Genomic DNA, 12,435 nt, shown 5'->3' with positions numbered 1-12,435 from the left:
TAAAATCATATTGACCTTCTAAACATTGCTTGCTAAATTTTTTTTTTTTTTATGATTTATTTTAGGCATTTTATGCTTTATTTGACAGAGATAGTGTGAGAGAGAGAGAGACAGGAAGGTATGGGAGAGAGAGAGGGGAGGACATGCAGCAAATGACTGCGGGCCGGATTTGAACCCAGGTCGCTGCGGAAAGGACTGAGCCTTATATGGTACGCGCTCTACTCGGTCTACTCTACTTATTTATTAATGAATTCAGATTTTTTTTTTACCCGGTTCTTCAAAATGACAATTCTGCTAATATCTATGTCAGCCATACGATTTTGTTGAAGATAACGGGGTTGACAGTAACAGGATTGACATCTAAGGCTAATATCGGCCCACACTATGTAATAAAGAGCGGGCATGTACTAAAGGATGACATGCTTTTATTGCATAGAATTTAAAATTCAAAACATTACAAGCATTACCTAACATTTTAACCTTTAAAAAGTTATAAAAATGGCTCTTGTCAACGTACTTGACTTCAACCTGCTGTCTCTCTTCCTTTAAAATTTCTTGAAAATCATGTGACTTGAGGAACAAGCCAAAATTTAAAAGGGAATTTCAGTAGAGTAACAGGGTTGACAGTTGACTAAGTTATAGGCAAACATATTTAACACAATGATTATTAATTATACATTAATCATGCTAAACTACGTAAAATTTTTTGGAAAAAAGATGACGATTTTATTAGTTATATCTTCATGAAGATTTTAAGGAACACTGTGAGGGCCAAGCCAAAATGGCTTTGTTTCAATCAAATAACATAATTATAATAAACAAAACACACTCTCAAGTAAAACCAGTTATGCTTTATTAATGGAAATATTAAGTTATGTACAACACATATTCTAATTTAACGGTAAGATAACATTTTATACCATTTATACAGAATATGTGAGAGTGACGTAAATTTGTGGAACGGCTCACATACATTTGACAGAGCTGCACTGGGTCGATCGGTACCCATAACCTCTGGACTGCTGCAGCAGTTAGCGGTGACACTGTGTGTTTGAGTAGATAAGCTCTGCGTTTGACAAGATACTGAAGTTGAAACTGCTGCACTGAAACAGCCAAGTGTGCACAGTTGACTCCAACAACAAGGTAAAAGAGGAAACTGAATTGTTAAACAAAACCAAAAAAAAAACAACATGCAAAACAGACTAACAAAAACAAAGAGGGAGTGCGTGAAGTTGTGTTCGAAGTTATTTTTTGCCTTTGTCCAGACCGTTTTTTCTCTCATACTTAATCAGAGACAAACAGTAAACCCTTCACTACTTTTAGACTTGCTGAAAATAGAGCAGTTGTTTGATGACAGCACACGGCTGCCATCTTGTGGTAGCTGTGTGCTTGTGGTTTTGAGTAGCACATCAGGCGGCCGCAGTCCTCCGTGCTTTACATCATCTGTCTCTGTGCTGATAGTCCCTCTACATTGTAACCGATTTCAAATGGTGCTAGACATGATGGAAACTCTGAACACCAGAGGAAAACGGTCAGCCTTGGTGAGAGGGCAGTCGTAGCCGTTCAGGAGGTCGGACTCCATCCAACACACTCTTTCCTTCTGATCACTGGAGGGTATTGGCTGTATAGAGAATTGATCCCGAGCAGAGGGATGGGGTTTGAGGTGGAGCTGTGTTTGATGTGCTTCGATGTCTGTCATAACTGGTAGAATGAATAAAAAACCTAAAACAACCAAACAATAAAACTCTGCACATTTAAAACTAACTGTGGTATTGTATTTGCATCAGTGGACACCAAATTCGTTTTTTAATGCCACTAAACTTCTGTGAGGCTGAATTTATTATAAATCTGTAAAACTAAGCAATAATATCCTAGACTTTTTGGCAATTTGGTGAATGAGTATTGTCGTCATCCTTGAAGTGCGTTCCAGCTCAAGAACACCGATTTCAAATGGTGCTAGATGTGTTTTCATTCTCTAAAACACCACCTGAAACCGGTTCCCTGGGGAGGATGCCGTCTGAGTTATGACAGCCCACATTCTGAAGCCATGACCCCTTCTGCAAAGGTAGAGGAAAAGAGAGAGAGAGAAAAACAATTATTGGCAACACATTTGAAGCAATTTCTCAAATTCCATCTTTACAATTTGAGCCAAGAACTTTGTAGAAATAAGTGCCAACATGTTAAAACATGTGGAGCCTTACTCTTGTTTATAGGAAATTACTGCAATTACTGCATCTTTGTTTTGTTAAGATGAACATTTTTCACATGATACTGACTGTTGTTCCCCCAGATCCATCACCTGCTCTAATCATACTTGAATGAATATAAAAACATGAAATGGGAAAGGGGATGGGAATAAAATGTATACTTAATAAGGAATAAGGAAGAAAGATGCTACCTGGTCAGGCAATTCAATAGCTCTTTAACACTTAAAGGGGCCCTATAATAGATATTTTAAAACTTCTCTTGTTATATAAGTATGATTTAAAATGTTTAATTAAGGCATTGTTCAAATGTGAATTTGTTTGAGTGGTTAAATTTAAAGTTATTAAACATCCATTCTTTTTAAAAGAAAGTTTTAAACTAACTCCAGTCAACGCAATTAATTAAGTTAATTCAATAAAACCCCTTTTAACAAAACTACATTTATTTGCAAAACATCATGGACATTATTGTTATCCCGAGCCAAAGAGTATTTGAAATTAAAATCATGAAAACTGAAACCGAAAAATGTAGGATTGTTAAACTGCATTTCAGGAGCTAAGTCTTAATTGTTTTGCCTATGGCTGCATTTACACAGGAACAGAAAACCTGACTCTTTGTGGCACAGATCTGTTCTTCTCACGGCTGTTTTAACAGGGAAAGCTCGGATTTCATGTTGTTTCTCCCTGTTTATACAACCACAAGTAGATCGGGTCAGAGCCAAAAAGAAAAAAAAAAAATCTTTTGTGCCTGTGTAAACACAACTTACGCAGTCTGTTTGAAAGGAGGTTGCCTTCAGTTTTAGGCCTTGTGTTGAAATTGTATAAAAGAATGTTTTATAACTTCATAATTTCAACAGTCATCTCAAGCTTTCGGGTTATTAGAGGAAAACGGATGACCCACTTGGTTTATCACATATACAGTAATAGCCAGGAAATTGGTTATTTTTCTATGAGATAAGTTTGAGATAAGATATCACCCAAGGTCCCTGTTTGGGTTGATGCTATTATACGGGTGGAAGAGAGAGAGAGAGAGAGAGAGAGAGAGAGAGAGAGAGAGAGAGAGAGAGAGAGAGAATAAGAGTCAGATGAGCAGAGAGAACCAGAAACTCTGACCCAGACAGATGCAGATACCCTTTACTGGCACAGAGAGCGTGATGAAAACAACAAGACTGTCCGCTGCGTCATGGCCACTGTCTCTCAGAATGACACAGCAGCACATTTCTTTGCGTTAGAAGTACATCACTCGACCAAGAACCTAATTCAGGAAAGGGCACAGCAGCTGACTGGCACCAGAGATGAACCCATAACAGAAAAATAATATCTGTGATTCATACTTGGAAGAAATAGATCTCCGTAGAGTCCTGAAAACTTCCTTGTAACGCACAATAGGATACTGTGTCCTCTCCTGGGTCTCCCTCAGGCATCCAGTCCCGCCCATGGTCCAACGGGGGGTTGACTGTAGGTGCAACAGGGCAAAAAAAAAAAGGTTTGAAACAGGTAAGGATTCATTAGTTGTCATTCCTGTTGTCCTTCTCTGTGAAGCATGCAGTATTTACGTTTCGTTTGAGTGTGAAACTCTCTCTGTCACCCGCACTGTTCCTGGTTTTCTGTTGAAACACCACCACAATACAAAAGAGAATAGAAACAAAATAAAATGCGAGGGGGAAGTACAAGGCATCGGCTTCTATTTGTAGGTCTGGCATCAAAAGGCTGGCGTTATCCTGCCTTGCCAGTGTCTCAGACGCTGTTGTCCTGTTGATGCGAAAAGGTGACGTGGCAACTAATCCAAAACCTCAATGTGTCTTTCGGGGACAATTTCCTTGTCTGTCACTCCTAATCCTCCTCACTGCACTTCTAGTGCCTTGACTTCTAAAATTACAGTAGTTGTATTGATTATAGTTACATTTTTGCCACTGATAATCGAGTTTAGTCATATAAGACAGGCCTCACTGTTTAACACACATGCATTCTGACCCTTGCAAAAGCTCAAAATATCTCCCATGCAGTTATTAGTACAGGCACTCTGGCTATTTACGTAAATACATTGTCAGCGTCTAGAGCAACTGAGGCAGACATCAATGCAGAGGGCCACAACACTTCTTTCATCTCTCGTCTCCTTGTTTTTGCTATTCTTATCCCTCCCTGTGCAATAATGCTATTCATGAACTCTCTATCTGCGTCTCTCACATTCTCTGTCCTTCTTTCTGCTATGTGCTCTTTCGCTGCCTATTGCATGCAGTTGCTGCTTTCTGCTTCAGAGCGGAGTTTGTTTCTGCTTACCAAGTCACCTGACCATCGAGTGCCTTTTAAAGGCGCATCACCCCCCTTTAAAACCAAAACAGAAGTGACCTACGCAGCTCTTGGTTCAGTTTAAAGCCACTTCATCAAACCATACACACTGTCCTTCCTCTTTGGCAGCAAATCCCACAAGCACAAATGCTATTAGATAAACTTAAAAAACGCTGACATTATTAATTCTAAAATGAAACTGATCAAATGTTTCTGACTGAATAAAAGAGCGACATATTTGATGATTCATAAAGTTGAGATCAGCATATCCCATAATGCACGAGGCAGCACAGATTGTTAGCGGGCCAAGATATGTCACAGGGAAAGCTGCTGGGCTGGGTCACATCAGGGTAGGTGACGTAAAAATTAACATTGCGTGCGTGGGTGTGTGTGCGCGTGCATGTGTATGCGTGTGTGTGAAGGTGGGGGGTGGGGTTGTGCGTGCATCTGTGCACGTGTAAAAAGGGTAGGTGGTTAATCCTCTTACAGATTAGAGGTCCTAATTTATCAGGAGTGAGAGGGGCAAACTCATTGAGGTAATGTGTTTTAAGCCACCTCTCAATGCAACATCACATTTGTGCAATCAAGGAAAACTACTGATATCTTGATTCAAAATTCCAATCATATTGTTTATATAAACGGGGATGGTGATAGCCTAGCAAGCTGTCCAATTTCCTTTCTCATAACAGCTGAACTGACGTGGCTTTAAGGTTACTAGTAATGCTTTGCGGTCAAACCAATGGGATTATAAGGGAACTGTAACACTGGGCTGGACAAAGGTAAAGGTGGCATAGCTTCAATTTCCTGCCACATTTCCCTACTTAATGTGTTTGTATGCTGTAATTGTTTGGATACTGCCTTGCACGTTGCGCCACCTCCTTTAAAGAGCAACAAATTGTGAAATCATTGGAGATATGAGAGCCTCAACAAGCTCAGATGAGCCTGACACTTTGTTCGGCCTATCTGCTGCAGGATGGGTGGGAACAGATCGGGAGGGAGGGAGGGAGGCTACTGATGGAGGAGTTGATTTACACTTTGTCACTCTCTTCTGGCTCTCGCTCAACTGCCTGTTGGGACATATCTGTTGTCTGACTGATCAAAGGAACGGAAAACTAGGAGAGATTAATGTGTACATAAAGATTCATAATGCTGCTGCAGGAGGAAAACCTCACATCTCCAACATATCAGCTTTCTGGGAAGACCGAGAAAAGCTGGCTGGTTTCCCCCATTGATGAGTATGATTTGAAAACATACAACAGGTGCTGGGGTTATTAAACTTTCTGAGCATATAAAGCAAACTTTCCATTGAAGTAAACACAAATTACAACACCCAAAATTGTGGCCGGGAGGATTTCATCCAAGAGCAATAATAAGCTATCTCACTCTTTAACTCACCTATATGTAGCTTTATCCGACAGAGATAGTTTGGCAGTTGAGAGAAAAATCAATTGTGGCAATAAGGAGAAGTACGTTCTGAATTTCAACACAGTATATTGTATTCAATTTTTCCCTCGCAGCACTTTAGGTGTCTTGCTGCTAATGATACCTGCGAATGAACGCTGCCTCACACTTGTCTATTAATACATCATCATCTAGCAGGGCAGGCAGTGCTCCGAGTTTAATTTTAGCACTGTCATCTCTCGGCACTGTGCCACCTCCTATTCTGTAATCTCTGTGTAGGAGGGATCTGTTTTAAAAGGCAGTGGGTCGCTCGCCATTTTTTTTCTGGATGTTTATATAGGCTACAGGTGATGCTGACCCCTCCCCCCCTGCTTTAAACACATCCATCAGTATATTATTCACCCATCAGTATATTATTCAGGAGTCTTTGAGGGTTCCTGTTTTCCTGCATCTGCTGAATTGCATTTGGCTCAGCTGAGAAAGCAAGGATTGTTTTTTTTTAGCACTCAATAACAGCATCATTGTGACATTTCTGCAACAACTCTGAACAAAACTAGGTTGAGCTCATTCAGCCTACTTGTACTGGCCTCCTCTGTTTGTTTGACTTGAGAGGCAGCGTCCCTCCCGAAAGAATAGCAAAATAACTATTGAGGTCACGTTTCCTTGTCCGTGAAAGTGGGTCACTTGTTTCACTGGTCAGCCTCGGGAAGACATGGGTAAACATTACGATCGCTGTGAACATGATACCCACTCTCAAGACCCATTAGCCTGTCAATAAAAATTCTCATGTGGTTTAACAGCCCGAACAGTTTTTAGTCCGTTCTTGCGTCTGATATGAGAATAGATTCTGGGGTTTTTATGTTCAGACTAGCAGAGCGGTGTTTTGCTGCTAAGTCATTCCTGACATGTTTCCAATAATTGGCTGTGCATCCTTCCATGACCTTTACCTGTTTGTTTGAAAACTATCACAATCTCGTTCCCTCAGGAATCAAGTTTCTATTTAGAACACATAATTAAAGGTCTACCTCCTCCCCTCCCCTCCCCTTCCTACTCTCTCTCTCTGCCTCTGCTTCTCCTCCCTCCCTCCCTCTCTCTCTCTCTCTCTCTCTCTCTCTCTCTCTCTTATCCACTCATTAAGTCCACTGCTGATTCACCCATTGACCAAACAAATCCACTTGACAGGAACGGACGTGGAAGACGACGCTCCTCCTGTGCGTCTCATTTTCACCTCTTCACCTCCAGCAGCGGGAGGCGCCACGCCTTCCGTGACCTGGGTGATTAGGAAGGTACGAAAAAGCCAGCGGCGTCGGTGTCAACAACAACAGTGACATCACATCAGGCGTGTCAGTCTCCCATTGTGCTCTGGCAGGTGTACATTACATGCTCCACCAAAGAGAGACAAATCTGCTAAATGACTCTCTCACGGCCACGCCAGCTTTGAGGAGAGGCCTTGTATAACACTGCAACTCAGCTGAGGGAATCTGATGGCTTAGTCTAATTTATTTTACTTACATAGTCACATTTTTCCCATGTCATTAATAACATAAAAGAGGCTCTTTGAGAAAAAAAATAAAAACAGTGAGTGTTTATGGAGAGATAAGGAATATCTCCATGTAAACATCACTTTAGATGAGCAAGGATTGTGATGCTCAACAGCGTCCCCTATGTTGGGAAGTAGGATTTGTTTACATCATTATCAAGTGCGCACCAAAATCCCAGTTTACTATAAAGGACCTCTTTGGCCCTGAGTCACGCAGCAAAGGGTTTTTGACACCTAAAACATAATATAAGCAATATCACCATCATGTTACTCACACACAGCGTTATTATTGTTTTTTCCCCCCCAGAAATAAGAATTTCAATAGATGTAAGATTCAATTCCTGGTTACGTTTAGAAATGATCCTGTGCTGTTTTTATTTATAAAAGTGTCGGTTGTTTGTGATAACACCGGGAAAAAAAGACCATGAGGCCATGAGGTATTAAGTGATCGTGCCAATATGAACTGCGTAACATCGTCCTCTCCCACAACAGGATTACGCACTATACCCATCTCTTGCGCAGCATCCTATTCCGAGCTCTTCCTTCACACGCCATCCCCGCCGTTTCCACGCTTTGTTTACATCTCGATTTTAAACAATAAAACCCAGAGAGAACTCGACTTTCTTGAGCGACTCAAAGTCCTATAACGTTATTGCGTCGCCGCATGTTACACAAACGCAGTGGAAATTCCCACAGGATTTCATTTGGCTTGTCGCTCCTTCTCGCTGACGCAGTTTAATTTACCTGTTGTCATTTCGATGATCAAACACTCATGACAAATAAAAGTGTTCACAGCCGTTTTCACAGACAAGCACCCCCCGCCTGACTCCGATACAACCGCGACCTGAATGTAAGTACTTTTTTTATTTACTCTTTCGCGACAACCTCTCTGGGCTTCTTTTATTCTTACCTTTTCACCCATCAGAGCCGAGTAGTTATGAATTACATAGTGGTATTCTCTACGTAAACTACGCAGCCTCAGGTTACTCTAGTCCTATAATAACATAAATTACTTACGTGTTTATCCCAAGCCTGTTTTCCTCTCGTACCGAGGCAGTCTCATCCATTCCCCTCCCGGGTGTCAGTCAGACCGGGTCCTCACTGAATGGCCGAATGGGTGGTCGGTCCACCTGGTTCCCTTTTCAGCCTTATTCTCATTATTATCAATCTTGCACGCGTTATTACAGTATATCCCCCTATCGATTTTTCCATAGCGCAACATGGGAACCCCGCCCCTGACACTCCCCCGTTTTCTGATTGGCCGGAGGACTGGAGAGTCTTTCCTCGTCATCAAAATCACATGTGGCTGACGCATGTTTACAAACATCGGTGAAATCACATGGTAATGGGCGCCGTTTTACCGTAAACTACCTCACTTTGACGCGGCTTCCAGATCTTTCGCACCGAGAGGGAGAGAGGGACAGTGAGAGAGGGATAGAGAGTGGATTTTAGCCCTTTAACTAAGAGAAAGAACTACAGTAATCCTCACAGTAAAACTACAAGTCTCTTTGAGAATATTATAGGAATATTTTGGTGAGTATAATAAGGTCCCTATAGACGCACCTGAAGTCCGTATAGGAGTATTATAGGAATACTTTAGTGATACCATAGGAGATTTTAACGAGAAAAAAAAAAAGACAAAAAAAAAAACATGAAGCAAGATAAGGTACAAGTGCCACAAACACAATAGGCCCTATAGGAAAAGTATAAGAATATTATAGTGATTGTCAGATTTAAGGAGATACAGACCTTAAATCACTATAATATTGCTATAATATAGGGACTGTGATATTTTTTCATAGTATCTTTCTGAAATGTATTATAGGATTACTATAGTTATCATTTGTAAGGGTCCAGGTGGTTAAAATGCTTCCTTAGTGTTTTTGGTGTCCAGATTATTTTAATGTAAATATACGGAGAGGCAAAGTATCGTTGCAATTCCCACTTTATTACAGCAGATGGCGGTATAATACTGATAGAAAGTCATTTTTTTGTACTGCCTGTCTTGTTAGTGAGTTTATAGTGACCTTATCGAGCTTTATGGTATTTTCTATCTCCATAATATATAGTATTCCAGTATAGGCACTTATACTGTGTCATTGGTACTCAATGGTAAATTTGCAGTGACCTGATCTTTTTTTTTATTTTTTTTATCTCTTATGGTATTACTACAGGATTGTCTGTTGTGTATAGTATGTATATAGATTTTTTAGTTTTGTCATTATAGTTATATTGTCTAGAAATTTTTTAGATTGAAGATTTCTATAGTTCTTTTTTCCTAATGCGCAACTGAAAAATATTGGTGTTTTACAGCCTATACTTTAGGAGTGATGAGGGACTCCCAGTAGGTGGAGATATTCACTGTAAGTTGCTTATGCTTTCTGAGATGTTACAGCATGCTGGAAACGCATTAAGCAAAATGAATCAACTGATGCCCAAATCAGATTCTCCATAAGTTATTTTCCATGCAAATCATACAAACAAAATGCCATTAATGATTTATTTCCTCTTTTGCATCTGGAGACTTCCTCTGGGTTACTAGGCGGTTGTGGAAATCCTCGAAATGTATAGCAGTTACATAATTTCCAGGTCTTGAAAACTTTGAGACCCAAAATTACACAAGAAGGATGGAAAACTATGGCAAAAAAATTCTGAAGTCCTGTTATAAATTGTTATGAATAATCTTCAGCAACAGAGTGATATAGTCTTGTTGGCTCATGAATCATATTGCCCAGCTACTATCAGCAAACAGCATACTGAACAACAACCAAATCTTCAAATTCTGTGAAGAAATTGAAAACCCTGCACCACGGTGACCTTTGCACCCTCTCAGCTTTATAGAGCAACTGGACAGACGTTGGTAGCCTTCGACACTGTGGGCTCAGTAGTGAACTGTTGCAACATACATGTATAGTGGCTAACAACAAGGGTTGAAAAGGGTGACATCTGCCAGAATGACAGCAAAGGTTAATTTGTTGTGACCACATCAACCGCATACACACATACACACATACATAGTGAGAGAGAGAGAGAGAGAGAGAGAGAGAGAGAGAGAGAGAGAGAGAGAGAGAGAGAGAGAGAGGCTTTCACACACACACACACACACACACACACACACACACACACACACACTCACTCACATGTACATACACAAAGAATAACAGGCGACCTCATGACCTTGCGATGTGTGTCTGAACCTTCAAGGCCGGAGACTATATGAACAGCCCAGAGGTCAAAACCTCTCTGTCCCAAAACACTCGCTGGCATCAGCACTGAACTGAGAATAACACTGTACAGCAACTAGGATTCAATCAATCCATCATAGATAGATTTTCTTTTTTCTTTTTTTTAGAAAAAGAACCTTCAAATATGCCTTCAAAATGCAGAAAAGATGCACAGTGTGTGAGGTAGAATGCACATATCATTCAGTAGGGAAAGTATTAGGCCAAGTGATTGATTGATTGATTTCAGGTGGTACCATATCTACTAATCAATCAGACATTCAATCAATTCATCAGCAGGGTGATTTGTATTTGAATCATACCACACAGTATTCATAACCCTTCTTTTAGTCATATATTTATTAAAGTAAAAACACATCTACAGGTAGCGTTTGTTGAATATCTAATGCCTATTTTGCACTCAAATTTGTAAATTCATACAATTTAACAGGTGTATGAAAAAATGTCTACATTACAAAAGTGATAAGAAGCTAATAAACCATAATAAAGCCAATGAATATATATATATTTTTTTATCTAATTAACAATGACATGCTTAACACAGGGTTACAGTTGACTAAAAATCACACTTTTCCGCACTTAATGTTTCTGGAGAGATCAATAGCAACATTAGCATTAGGATTACAGCACAATATATCTTTTGCAAATGGCTTCGAGAAATAATTAAAATGTTTGATTATCATATGATCTTTATCACACATTTACATGACACTAGCTCCATTACTTTTCTAATCAAGCAATACTAGCATAGGTTTACAACAAAAGAACAGATCTTCTCTAATGTCTTAGAAAGAAAACATAGTTTGGCTTGACATGATCTGTGTCATATATCTACATGACACTGCCTCCAGTATGTTTCATGTCACATGTCATACTCCAGTATTTTAATAGCAGATAAAGTTGAGTTTGTCCCCACAGTCCCAGTTCTCCCAGTGCTCTTCCTCCAGTGACAGGACCCCGCAGTGAAGCGTCCAGGCCGGGCAGTGCGGCGTCTCCTTGCGGCTCCACGACTCGTACTCCACAGCGTCCCCGTTCACCCACAGCCAGCTGCCGGCCAGGAAGCGCAGGCCGGTCCACACGCGGCCGGTCTGGGCCTTCCTGCTGAGGTTGAGGGCCTGAGCCAGAGCGGAGTCAGAGAACAGGCTGGGCAGGTCGGTGTGCTGACGCCGGCAGTGCTCCATCGCCTCCTCCCACGTCTTGTTCTCCTTCACCAGAAACAGGCCGCGCTCAAAACAAAAGAAGTGTTTTTCACTTGCACATCTGATTGCCTGCCAGCCAGTTTTAGTGTGCACCACACATCTATCAGTTTTATTCACACTTTGGTGTTGCGGTGGTGACAGGAAGGAAGCATTGCCCCCTCCTGACCACTTCCAAATGTCATTGTCATCTCTGTAGAGACCGATCCAGACTTTAGCCAACCTCTTTTCAATCTTGATGAGTTCTTGATCTTCCTCCTGGCTGTGGATCCTAGACAGGTCGGTGTACTCCTCTCTGCAGTATTCTCTGGCCTCTGACCAAGTCTTTCTTTGGTCGACATAAATATGCCTCCCAAAAACACAGAGGGCCACCTCACAGAGACCTGCGAGAAGCAGCAACTTGAGAGCAGATTTCTTCATATTGCTTTGATCTCAAGGTTCCCTACTGCAGTGAAATGATCACATCTTGTTAAGGGCTTTTAAGACATTTGAAGGAGGAACGAGCAGCCAATCACAGTGCGCCCTACGCTGTTATGAAAAAACACAGGTAGGCAAATTCACAT

General features: G+C 40.9%; 1 long non-coding RNA gene across 1 annotated transcript; it reads right to left on the bottom strand.

Moving 5' to 3' along the window:
* Nucleotides 1-901: 901 nt before the first annotated feature.
* Nucleotides 902-8,584, bottom strand: LOC139643842 (uncharacterized). Its single transcript, XR_011695109.1, has 3 exons — nt 8,452-8,584; nt 3,539-3,660; nt 902-2,057 (listed from the first exon to the last, which is right to left on the bottom strand). It is a non-coding gene; the product is annotated as an uncharacterized lncRNA (long non-coding RNA).
* Between the last annotated feature and the right edge of the window lie 3,851 nt (nt 8,585-12,435).

Source organism: Centroberyx affinis, unplaced genomic scaffold, assembly GCF_046629955.1.
Source record: "Centroberyx affinis isolate AG114_WGS23_722 - 3 ecotype Tasmania unplaced genomic scaffold, CSIRO-AGI_Caff_v1 ptg000659l_1, whole genome shotgun sequence".
Lineage (NCBI taxonomy): Eukaryota > Metazoa > Chordata > Actinopteri > Beryciformes > Berycidae > Centroberyx > Centroberyx affinis.
The sequence above is the reverse complement of the archived record's forward strand: the minus strand, read 5'-3'. Positions and strand labels throughout refer to the sequence as shown.